This window comes from Mustelus asterias, chromosome 9 (genome assembly GCF_964213995.1).
Source record: "Mustelus asterias chromosome 9, sMusAst1.hap1.1, whole genome shotgun sequence".
NCBI classification, from domain to species: domain Eukaryota; kingdom Metazoa; phylum Chordata; class Chondrichthyes; order Carcharhiniformes; family Triakidae; genus Mustelus; species Mustelus asterias.
Genome location: NC_135809.1, coordinates 86951553 through 86965287, shown reverse-complemented (window position 1 = coordinate 86965287; position 13735 = coordinate 86951553).

Genomic DNA, 13735 nt, shown 5'->3' with positions numbered 1-13735 from the left:
AGAGGACATAATCTCAGAGTAAGTGGTCACCCATTTCAGACAGAAATGAGGAGGAATTTCTTCTCTCAGAGGGTAGTGAATCTGTGGAATTCTTTAGCACAAAGGGCTGTAGAGGCTGGGTGGTTAAGCATGTTCAAGGCTGAGATGGACAAATTTATAATCAGTAAGGGAATCAAGGACTATAGGGATAAGGTGGGAAACTGGAGTTGAGGATTATCATATCAGATCAGTCATGATCTCATAGAATGGCGGAGCAGATTCGATGGACTGAATGACCTGCTTCTGCTCCTATGGTCTAATATGCTGGCAGACCTTTAGGGACACATGCTAAATAGGGTACAATCCATGTGACAACCTCTCCACACTGCCACAGATTCAATGGTCCTGTTGAAGAATGGTCTGCATCATTTAGGCATTAACCGTGAAGTGAAGTGGGACAAAACAAGACCTTCGCATTGTTATGTTACGCTTGAGGGTGACAGCTTTAGAGATAAGCTTACTGTCTTCAGTGGAAGTAATATTTGGGAGACAGGTTAGGACAACTTGCCAAGCCATCACCTGTTGCCAGTCTCAGAGATACAGGAAAAGCTTCTCAAAAAGGAGAATGAAGACAGCACACAACAGGCATGCTGGTATGGAACTGCCTAGTCTGCACTTGAGACTAAAGGATTCTCAGGTACTCTAGGGATTCAGCAACAATTACTCACAGCCGCTGTAACTCCTACACTACTGACCAGAAGCTGGTCACATGCTTTACATCCTAGGTCCATAATTATTTCCATATTCTTTTAAAGTTATATCAAAACATCCCCCCAACGCCCCCCAAGATAATGTTACACACATTACAAGTAAAAATAGAAACACAGCATTGTAAAAGGTCATACATCCTACCCAGGAAACCTGACTACATGCAAGTATTTAAAGATTGCAGTAAGTCTATGAGGTCACAACACTGATGGGGCAATGTTAAGGAGAAATAGAAAACAGCTAATCGAATTGTACAACTGCAAAACACCCAGCACACCAATTACATCTTAAACACATCCAAAGTTGAACTGGGAAAGTGAAATTGGAAGACAACCATGAAAACAGTTAGCACTCCAATAATAATACACAGAATTTCAATGTACCTATGATTCCTACAAGAATACCAAAGTGATATGTCTAGCCCTCAGGAAGGTTTTATCATCAGCAGATCTAAATGGATTAGTAAGCCATCTATATATTATTTGGACTCTTCAATGATGAACAGATCAATCTTTTAGAATCATAGAATTCCTACAGTGCATAAGGAGGCCATTCGGTCCATCGAGCCTGCACCAACAACAATCCCACCCAGGCCCTATCCCCGTAACCCCATGGATTTACCTTGCTAATCCCCCCTGACACTAAGGGGCAATTTATTACCATGGCCAATCTGGCTAACCTGCACATCTTTGGAGTGTGGGAGGAAACCCATGCAGACACGGGGAGAATGTGCAAATTCTACACAGACTGTCACCCGAGGTCGGAATCGAACCTGGGTCCCTGGCGCTGTGAGGCAGCAGCGCTAACTACTGTGCCACCCCTTTTGTGTAAATACTTTTTGCAACCACCAAACTGTGTTTGTGTTTTTACTAATAATGTGTGTAATGTTATCTTGGGAAAAAAGATGTTGTGATATCACTTTAAGAGAATATGGCAATGACCATGGATGTAAAGCAGCATGTGACCAGCAGCCAATTTGTATTGTAGGAGTTGCAGCGACTCTGAGTAATGGTTGCTGAATCCCTCGAGCAGATTTGTCTGTTGAGGCATCTTGTAATGTGTAATAAATCAGGCCTACTAATAGTTTACCGGTCCTGTGTGTCAAATTGAACAGTTTTGTGTAATGAAGCCAGAAACACAACACCAACTGGAGGTTCCCCTCTGAGCCACACACCAACCGAACTTGGAAATGTATCAACATTCCTTCACTGTTGCTGAGTCAAAGTCCTGGAACCCCCTACCTAACAGCACTGTGAGAGTACCAACACCACAAGAACTGCAGCAGTTTAAAAAGGCAGCTCAGTGCTACCCTGTCCAGAACAATTAGGAACAAGGAACAAATGCTGGCCTAGCCAGTGATGCCCAAATCCTGTGAAATAATTTTAAAAATACATCTTGCCCACTATGCAAATGCCACTCCCCACCCCTCGAAATTCCTGCTCCTCCAATTATAGATTTCTTCTCTCGCATACTTTCTCCTCCTCCAATCAAAGCTGCGCTTTGCCCACTCTCTTCACTATTGGTGCGTTTATAGTTTTGGTTTGATGCACAGCCCCTCCCCTCCCAGTCAAGCTTAGGTTCAGTGTGAGCAGCCTACTGAGTTCAATGCAGGGTAAATTCCAGTTTGCTGGGTGAACCTTAAGAGGGAATATTGACTGGGAGGGCAACAAGATTGCATCTCAAGGATCTTGAGAGCGAGCAGTTACTAGAGAACAGCTGGCTGTCCATTAAAATGTGGCATGTTTTGTCTGAGGTCACAAGGGAAGCGGGATACGTGGGTGAAGCATTAACCACAGTGTAGGAGATAGTCCTGCCTTGCATACAAGCATGGGGCTTAGTGATCCTTGTGCACAGTGTGTAGCTGGCCTGTAAGTACCGATAGTACTTTATGACCTGCATTATCAGGCACTGAGGAAGCCTTAGCATTTGAGTCTGATCCACTTCAGTATTTTGGATATTGTGGACTACTTCATTACTTCCTATAAGTAAAGAAAAGTATTTTGTGTTTAATGTTTTGTAGGGTTATTATGTTACATTCATTTTACTTCTCATTTTCAGCTAGTTGAAGGCTTCAGGATGGCACCTCAAACCAAGCGGCGAAGTTTTTAGTTAAATGGTATTGATATTGTGAGATGTGTGCTCATGCCTGTGACTCACTATGCTTTGATTTCCTGCCTCTGGAACAGCTTGTTGAGATGGCATGAGCCAGTGGGAGGTTAGTTGTTTCTCCGTAAGACTGCCCTGTCATGCAAGCCTTACAAAGCTGTGTTGTCAGAGGCATGGGAGTGGGCTGGCTACCCGCTGGCCTGAATTGCGTGACATGAAAGGAGTGCAGGGACATCAATGAAAAAGGAAGACATTAGTGTATAAGGGCATGCAAATTAAAAATAACTTTCAAAAAAATGCACATAATCATGCGGTGCCCTGCTCCCAAATGTCAGTGTTTCCTGAAGGTTCATTGGCTGCACATTGACCTCAGTCACTGGACTCAGGAAGGTTTCTGTTCTATCCCCCAATCTGTGCTCAGTTAGTTGCAATAGGTTGCCTGCTGCCCAGACGAGCCAATGCCCATTAAGTTAATGAGTGACACCAGTGATGACATCAGGTCAGGGGAGGATTAAACTTCTGCTCAAATATCTTGCTGAAGCTTACCGTCTGGATTCACAAGCGAAGAACGGCCACTTGGTGGAAGGATTGTGGTGGGTTTAAAAGAAATAAAAGATGTGCATTTATATAGTGCCTTTCACAACCTCAGAATATCCCAGAATGCTTTACAGCCGAGGCAGTATTTTTGAAGTTACGTTCACTGTGGAAAACAAAAGAAACAAATTTACTGAATGACCCCAACGAGAAAACCAATGGACAAGATTTCACTTTCATACTTTAGCAATCAAACCAAAATCAATATAAATCAAACATGAATTAGCAGACAAATTGTGTTCAATGTAAACTACAAAATACACATTACACAGCAGATACAATCAGCACACATGCCACTCATTTCAGCCACATAGTCCCTCAAGCACTGATCTTCCTCAGATAGAATTCCAGTTCCTTTTCTTTGAGGATTTATCCACTGATACTCATCCAGCACCAGTTCCCAACCAACCCAGTTCCACGGACACGGCCTTCCCCAAAACAGTCCTCTGCTCATGACAGTCTTTGTGAAGTGAATCCACCAGAATCACCCTCATTTGAACCCTCAGTTACTGTCCAGTGCACCGTATGGCTTATATATATATATTTAAGTGGTTGCATGATTGCTTTAAGAGTCAGTCGCATGATTTGATGATAACGTCATTGGGGTGTTTCACAGGCTCCTGTTTTAGTTTCAATTTCTACTTCGTACAGGCCACACTCCTACAATAAATCTGTTGTTATTATTTTGAATCTACTGATGCAAACCACATCTTATTTTCTTTTTGTTTAAAACCCACAACCCCGAATATAGTTCGGACATTACAAAGAGAAAATTGGTGATGAGAACATCAAGAAAAGATCCTAATTAGAAAAAAGGTTGTGGGTCCACAAATATTAGAAAGCTAGGGAAAATCAACAACAGAATTAAAGATTGAAATGCCAGTAGAGGAGGACCGTGTAAGAAAAAAAGAAAATAAAGTGTGTTTCTTACTGGACAAAAGGATTGGGTAGACTCCTCTAAGCTACAGTGCGTGCACACACGTGCTGAATGTATAGTGGCAGAGCGTGAGATTCACTACATAGTTGAAAAAGGGTGGAAGTTCTGTGTGGTATTAAAAGGGGGTTTTTCCCAATCGGAGAAGGATGACATTCCAGGCGGTAGCAGGCATATTTGAGAAGGAGGGGTGCTCAAGCCTGTTTGAAAAAAGAATACATCAAGCCAATAGTCTCCAGGATAAAAGAGGAGTACTGGGAAGACAGGACAAAAAATACTGAGCAGTCTCAAGTGCTGGTGCCTGCAAGAGAAATGGTGGGTCAATTAAGTGCCACGCATTCCTTCAATTAAGAAAATTAATCATGGAATTCTTATGCAGAGTTGCAACAAATTGCAAGGATAGTCTCTGATCTTATCTGCACATTCCTATGATAAATTATCGTCAATCAACACGGCATGCTAATGCTGATGCTTTATCACGCTTACCTTTACCTATTGAGCAGATGCCACCAACTAGTTTTGCTAATATTCTTTATTTTTTGCTAGTTTATCATTTGCCTGTACCAGCTTCTCAAGCTCAGAGACATACCTGTGATGGAGAAGATATTGAAAGGAACAATAGCTGGAACGTATCGGACACATCCCAATTTGAAACCATGGCTGGGATTCTCCCAAAAAAATTCTAAGTCTATAATTCGCCTGAAACCGGGAGTAGGCCTAAAATTCTAAGTCTACAATTCGCCTGAAACCGGGATTAGGCCTACCGAGTAGGCCTAAAAGGTTGGGATATGTTCGGCACAACTTGTGGGGCCGAAGGGCCTGTTTTGTGCTGTAGTTTTCTTCTTCTTCTTTCTAACTCCTGCCGATTTTTTCAGCAGGATTTTCAGAATGAATCTCTGACACTCTGTAAATCACAAAGAGCCCCAAGCGTGATTCACTCTGGAAATCAGTGGTCGGGACCTATTCCCTTTGAAGAGGCTGGCAGCATAGCACTGAGCGGGCTACTCCGCATGTGTCAATCTGTCAGTGCTGAGATTGGCGCATTCACAGTAGCCCCACACTGCTGGCCTCCTGATTGCTGGCCAGCCCCATGACCCCCGATTGCTGCCCTTGCTGACGTCCCCACCCCACCAATCACTGGACTCTCATACCTACCCGGCCAACCCCTATGTACCTACTCCCTGGGCAATCCAATCCCCCTGAGCCCCCACCCAGCCTGCCTCGATCTCCCTGAGCACCCACCCAGCACGCCCTGATCTCCCAACTCCCCCACCCGGCCTGCCCTGATCTCCCCGATCCCCCAACACCGATTTCCCCAATCCCCCACCCAGCCAACCCCAATCTACACGAGCCTCCACCCGGCCGGCCCCAATCTCCCAAATCTCCCACCCGGCCTGCCCCGATTTCCCCAATCCCCCACCTGGCCAGCCCCAATCTCCCCACTCCCCCACCCGGCCAGCCCCAATCTCCCCAACCCCTCACCCGGCCAGCCCCAATCTCCCCAATCCCCCACGCGGCCAGCCTTAATCTCCTCAATCCCACATCCGGCCTGCCCGATTTCCCCAATCCCCCACCCAGCTAGCCCCAATCTCCCCAGTCCCCCATCCGACCAGCCCTAATCTCCCCAATCCCCCACCCGGCCTGCCCCAATTTCCCAAGTCCCCACCCGGCCAGCCCCAATCTCCCCAATCCCCCATGCGGCCAACCCAACCTCCCTGATCCCCCACTAGCCCAGACCCAATCTCCCTTATTCCCCCCCCTCGCCACCCCCTCTCCACCTGGCCAGCCCTGGTCTCCGGAGCCCCCCCACTGGCAGTCCCAGCCAGTGAGGTCGGCAATGCCATTGGCTGGCAATGCCAGTGTGGCAATGCCCAAGGGGCACACCCCCTTGCCCCAGACCTCCTGGGGGGTACTCCATGGCCTCTCTTCACTCCAGCAGGATTGAGCCACCTGTTTCCTGTTAGTGGGGAGCAGTTGTAAACCTCGCTGCAATGAACCACTAGTAGTCTCAGGGACTTCAGTCCCAGGCCCAAGAATAAGATGCAAATGCAGATTAGTATATTGTGATCAGCTGATTACTCTGAAAATCTTTGCCACAGAGACGCGTGGAGGCCATGGCACCCAGCGGGTAGCCCGTGAAACGGCCTCCGCTGATGTCTCCCGGCCAAAGCAACGCAGCGGGCTACAAGAATCAGCCCCCATATACGTCAAGAAAGCCTGAGCTAACCCTCCAAAGTGGGTGTCTATTGTGGGGAATCTGAGTGATCATTCCTCCTAATCTGTGTGGAAGATTTCTTAAACAACTGAAGGGCATCCTTGTATAGTCTGGATGAAGGAATTAGCATGTAATTATTTTTAATCGCTGGGTCTGGATGCTCAGATTGAAGAAAAGGTGGGACAGTGTAAATTCTGTGCACGAATAAGCACTACACCACCGTTGTCTCCTTTACATCCTTGGGAGTGGCCTAAAATGTCGTGGCAATGATTGCATATAGGTTTTGCTTACCACAATGTAGACAGAAGTGAAACCACATCTGTCATTTGGGATTAGACTCTGTCTACATTTTGGTCAGGATCAATGGGGTACTTGAAGTGCAGTCAACCATGAAGGGAAATCAAAATAAACACAGGTGGCTAGAGGATGATAGAAATCCCTTGATCTGACAGTTGAGCAGACTGGAAACCCCCCTCACCCCCAGATGAAATTAACATCTCCTCTCTATCAGAGAGGACTTCAAAGGGGTCTGACCTCACCTGCAGTTTCTGATAGGGAGAAAGGAAAATCTCTGCTGCAGAATGGAGTGCTGCAATGATTTAAAATCCTGCCAGGTAGCCAGGTGGCATGAAGGTTGAAGTGATCTGGCCTTCAGAATTTACACAGCTGAAAGGCAGGAATGCAGAAATTGATCACAGGGCTGCATGAAATCACCATAAGGAGTCTAACAACACCAGGTTAAAGTCCAACAGGTTTATTTGGTAGCAAACGCCACTAGCTTTCGGAGCGCTGCTCCTTCATCAGGTGAATGGGAGTTCTGTTCACAAACAGGGCATATAGAGACACAAACTCAATTTACAGAATAATGAATAATAATTGGAATGCGAGTCTTTACAGCTAATCAAGTCTTAAAGGTACAGACGATGTGAGTGTTGGACCTGTTGGACTTTAACCTGGTGTTGTTAGTCTCCTTACTGTGTTTACCCCAGTCCAACGCCGGGATCTCCACATCATGAAATCACCATGCCAGGGGTGATCTTCAGGTCTGCCGGGGCTAGGAAGGGGAGTCCAGCCACAACCCCCCCCATCCCAACGGAGAGTGGTGAGGTCAACTCCTTGCCTCCAGCCCAATTCACCCAATCCCCAGGATCATTGAAGAACCCATCATCTGTAGCCTGGCAGCAGCAAAGGGGCAAATAGCCACTGGACCTACTTCCTCAAGCCCCCACGGGGCCCAAGGCACCAGGCCAGTTGTCAGCGCCAGAGTGCCAGGGGACAGTGTACTGTTGGCACTGCTAAGACCCATGTCCCACGAATGAATCAAAAAAAGGTCACCTGACTTGAGGGACCAATGGGAACTAAGTTTAAGTGATTACCCCAGAGGGTGGAGTCCTCTCTCGGGCAGAATACATCTGGAAGCCCTGTCATAGATATGTAAGAATTGGAGTGCTGCTCTTATCAATAAATATTATCTCTTATCAATAAATACCTTTTGTTCTTAACAAAATCTGAAATCAATTGGCGATGCCAGAAGTGCCACAACATAACAGCACTCTCTGACTATTCTGTCTCGATTTTGTGCCCAGGCCTCTGGAGTTGGGTTTCACCCACAATCCTCTGCCTCACAGGTGATAGTGAATCACGCTGGCACTAATGGCGGACAGCCTGGTCCTCTGGGCCTGCGCTCCACCAGGAGGTAGCAGCTCCAGGACAGTCAGGGACAAAACTGCAGCAGGGGCAGGGGCAGCACAGAGATAAAGGGAAACATTTACACAGATCTCATTATATAAAGCAGCCCTCTTGTGTATAACTTATAGGCAGATAATCGAATAACTTCTGCCAACCCTTTTCAGAAACAAAAATAAATAAAATTGGTTGTCTGTAGAGCCAGTGAGCTGTTTAAAGTGAAAATGTCAGGGTTTCTTTCTGATATCCATCATTGATTGGACTGTAATTATCACAAGCACTTCCAGTCTCCCTGAAGGCAAGTCACGTAGGGAACAGCAGATGCAGCACATGGGGTTGTAATGACTGATTAATCGAATAAAAGGCTAACCAATTCAAAAGCCTTAAATCTCAATAATAAGACTAATGCCTTTAGCTGAGGAAGCTTCAAGTGTATTTATTTACTTGTGTACCTCCTGTGGTCTTGCTCATGTGTAAATATGTGAGGGAAGGACTCTGAAAACAGTTTTTAATAAAAATGTCTCTGAATCTCTAAGGAGTTATTTTGGAGGAAAGGTGAACCAGTTACTAAATGGATACCATGCTAATATGAAATGCCTGTTTGAAAGTGTGTTTTTAGCAGGCAATTTCCTGGCTGACTGATGATTATCATGATTTGAACGTGATCGCAGACACTGAAACCAACAACTACAAGTTTTGCACTCAAGCACTGATTAGACAGAATTTTCCTGGATATATATGTGGCCGAAACTCACCTCCTTCCATTGAAAGTGTGTAACTGCGTGGGAAGCTAATGTGGAATAATTTCTCAGAGATGTAAGGAGACGGACCCAGTTTCTCAGACAAGACAGTAGATCCGGGTAAAGGAGGTGTAGAGGAGGAAGGATATCTTTTACCTGCAGTGGAGATGTAGCTCACAGAGGCAGCTAATACAGTGGATGTTGGAGGAGATTGCTTGAACAGTCAGGAAGCGTGACCCCAAGTCAGACTCCATTGCTGCAAGAAATTTAATGACTTTGTACAAGTGGTCCTATTACGTAAGCGTACTGTTTAGTAACTGTTCCACCACCAGCATTGCAATATCAGCATACTTCATCCACTATTTAACTATACACTGACACTCACTCACCCCACACTACTGCATCTTTCACAACTACTATTCACACCTCAGAAACATCTCCCAACTCTTCAGCCATGGGAAGTCTCACACACACCAAAGCACACTGACTGGTTCAGTTATTTACAATCATCATTGCTTCGATTCCACTGCAACGCTTAACAGCTGGAAGGAAAGGAAATCCATGAGAAGATTGAAGCATATGGGCGGCACGGTAGCACAGTGGTTAGCACTGCTGCTTCACAGCTCCAGGGTCCCGGGTTCGATTCCCGGCTCGGGTCACTGTCTGTGTGGAGTTTGCGCATTCTCCTCGTGTCTGCGTGGGTTTCCTCCGGGTGCTCCGGTTTCCTCCCACAGTCCAAAGATGTGCGGGTTAGGTTGATTGGCCAGGTTAAAAATTGCCCCTTAGAGTCCTGGGATGCGTAGGTTAGAGGGATTAGCGGGTAAATTAGCGGGTAAAAAAAGGGATTAGCGGGTAGGGCCTGGGTGGGATTGTGGTCGGTACAGACTCGATGGGCCGAATGGCCTCCTTCTGCACTGTAGGGTTTCTATGATTCTATGATTCATATGGAATTCAGGGAAACTTGGTGAGATGGATCTGAAACTGGCTTACTAACAGGACTCAAAGGATGGTGGTTAGAAGGTTGTTTGAGTGACTTGAGGCTGATGTCCAGCAGTGTACCACAAGGTTCAGTGCTGCGTCCCTTATTGTTTGTTATATACATAAATAATATAGATGATAATATGAGGGGAATGATGAGAAAGTGCAGATGACACCAAGATTGGTAGGATGGTTAATAGTGAAGAAGAAGGTCATAAGTTACAGGAAGATATAGATGGGTTGGTCAGATGGGTAGAGCAGTGGACGATGGTATTTAACCTTGATGAATGTGAGGTGATGCACTTTGGAAGAAGTAACAAGACAAGGGAGTTTTTAATGAATGGCAGGAACCAAGAGGAACAGCTCAAGAGGAACAGATGGATCTTGGGAAACTTATTCACAGATCCCTGAAGGTGTCAGAGCAGCTGAATAGGATAGTTAAGAAGGCATATGGGACACTTGCTTTTATCAGTCATGGGTTAGTGTAGAAGAGCAAGGAAATAATGTTGGAGCTGTACAGAGCATTGGTTAGGCCGCAGCTGGAGTACTGTGTGTAGCTCTGGTCACTTCAGTATAGGAAGGATGTGATTGCACTTGAGGGGGTACAGAGGAGATTCATTATGATGTTGCCTGAAAAATCGCACTACAAGGAGAGACTGGATAGGCTTGGATTGTTTTCTCTAGAGCAGAGAAGGCTGAGGGGGGACATGATTGAGTTGTGTAAGATTACGAGGGGTATGGACAAGGTGAATAGGAAGAAGTTGTTCCCCTTGGTTGAGGGGTCAATCATGAGGGGGCATATTTTTAGGGTAGGGTGCAGGAGATTCAGAGGGGATTTGAGAAGAGATTTTTTCACTCAGAGGATGATGAGGATCTGGAATGCACTGCCTGGGAAGGTAGTCGAGGCCAGAAGCCTTATAACCTTTAAAAAGTATTTGGATGAGCACTTGAAACATCATAACATTCAAGAGTATGGGACAAGTGCTGGAAAATGGGATTAGCGCGACTTTAGCGGTAGTTATTGTCAATGCAGGTTCGATAGGACAAAGGGCCGTTTGTGCTCTGTACGACTCGATGACTATGTCTGCATGAGACCATTGCCCCTGAGGGAGTGAGATACACTCTAGTCACAGGCAGAGAAGAGGGCATGTCACTTATAATTACATAGCTATTCCTGCTTCTTTGCAGATGTATAACTGTTCCTGATTCCTAATTCCTCCAAAGCTATCCTCACTCCAAACTTCAATGTGGTTCCTTCACACACATTTCCCTATGGTACCCACATGCACTACACCAGAAACATTCCAGCTTTATCACCACAGGCTCCCAGGAGCGTTATCCACCTCACACTCTGTACCCAGAGTTAGTGTAGTAGCAACACTCCATCCACCCCCAACCCCCCACTCTGACCCACAACCACCAGTGGAGGAGGAGGAGAGTGCAGAGCATCCAGCTCAGCGACCAGCAACATGTGTAACTTAGTGTAGGTTAGAGGAGGGATTTTTACATAGGCAGGCACTGGGCACTAGAACAACAGCCACATACAGTGGAGGAGACACCACAGGTGCTGCCTTTCTGGGGGTATAAGTTAACATTTTCTATGTTTCCATTGGAGAGGAAGCAGGAGTGGGACACTGAAAATATATGATTAACCACGATCATGTTGAATGGTGGCGCAGGCTTGAAGGGCCGAATAGCCTACTCCTGAACCTATTTTCTATGTTTCTATGTTTCTAACACATTAATTCTGCTGAAGAGAAATCAAATGAGGAGCTCAGAGGGCCAAGCTTCAAAGGAAGGCTGTTGGGTACGATGATGCTGCTTGGTGGAATGGAGAGTCTGTCTGAAAGGTTAGACACGGCTACAGCAATGTCCACCCTCACTTTGCTCCATGGCTTATTGCAGAGTCTGGAACCCATCCTCTTCCATGTGGAAAGGTTGATCAGTCCCTGCTGGTGACTTCCAAAGCCTGACATCTTGCAGCTTCTAATGACTGAGGTTGCAGCTTCCAATGCAGTCATTGCAGCTTGTACAGAATGACAATGTTCTATGACGGAAGCTCAAACAACTTCCATTGCATCATTGGCGTCTTCCATGGAACGGCAAGATAAGGGAAGACCAGGCAGCTGCCATGGTTCCACAGCTGAAAGGGATTTGCAGAGTGTCTCCACCAGCTCACTGGATGGGCTGGACAGAGGCCCTGAGGCAGTGACATGGGAATCATTGCGCAGGAACCTTGTGGCCTTTCTCGCTCCTTCGTCATTGCGCCATTGCTCTTGCTGTTGCCTGAGAGCTTGGCAGCTCAAACTGCTAAAACCCATGCAGCCTGAAGCAGGGTCATTATGAGTTAAAGGCGTTCCAGGAAGACATCTGAAAAGCCTTCTTCAGATTCTGCACAGCCATTCACCTCATCTGCTGCAATCATTTGGGCATTTCATAAAAGCCTTTTTGCACAAGAGCAATTCGAGATGGCCTCTCAGGATAAGCAGCAGATTGATTGCTTCAGTATGCGTAAATGCTGCTGGCTGTTCATTTTGATGTGGATACACAGCCTGAGGATGAGAATTGGGTAGTAGTGGGGTCTGTCGTCATTTCATTGAGAAAATAATTGACAGGATTGAAAGGAAACAGATAATGAATGGTAAGTTGTGGAAACTCCACAATCTGATGGTGGAGCATGTTTCTCAACTGGATGATGGTGAGTGTCCCTCCCAGGTACAGGGCATCTCCTTGGAAGCCTTTGCTGCTTCATTGGTCCAATTCCTTTCCCTCCTCTTTCCCCTTTTCTTTATTACCTCTTTCTAATTTTATTTTATTCAGCCCCATAATGAATCTATATGATTCCTTTATTTTTGGGATTTCAGCAAATATTTGCTCCTTATTTATGTGCCCCTTCAGCATAAACTCTTGGAGAACCATTGTTGCTGAGGAGAATTTGCAAGTAGAATCATAGAATCCCTACAGTGCAGAAGGAGGCCATTTGGCCCATTTGAGTCTGCACCGATAACAATCCCAGCCAAGCCCTATCCCCGTAACCCTTCATATTTACCCTGCTAATCCCCTTGACTCTAAGGGGCAATTTAGCATGGTCAATCAACCTAACCCGTACATCATTGAAGTAGATCTCCTGTGCCGTGCTCACAATTACTTGACTGATACATGGGGTGGGTGGGGGAGGGATAAAAATGGGTGACGGCAAATTAGCAGCCTGTTTGTTCCGGTTTCCTCTTGCACTGTGCTATTGTCTGTTTTAAGGGGTGTATCTAAAACTACTGTTCATCACCAGACAGAATGTGATGTATCTGCTCAAGGGATCAACACAAGAGCAGTCCCAGAGATTAGACGTGTTAAATAACCTCCCAGACATTATTGTTTCTCGTTTCATCTCTTCCAATAAAATAACTCCATTTGAGTTACCAATCCCCTTCACGTGGTTGGTATGTTTGGGTAAGGTGGAGACTTCAACACCACTAATAGTCAATTTTATAACAATAAGGGGATTGATACCAGGATACGCACAGGACCACTGACTTTCTGTAACTGATAAAGCAGAGTTTGTTTTTATCAAATGGTACCTTAGTGGTGTGTCGGGGATTGAATTTTAACTATGAGTCCAATAGAAAGTTTAATCAAGTAGTTATGTAAAGCAGGCAGTCAATCCAATTACATTAAAATCCCATTGGGTAGGTGAAAATGAACTCCCATTCATTTCTCCAATCACAAATGAATTCACTT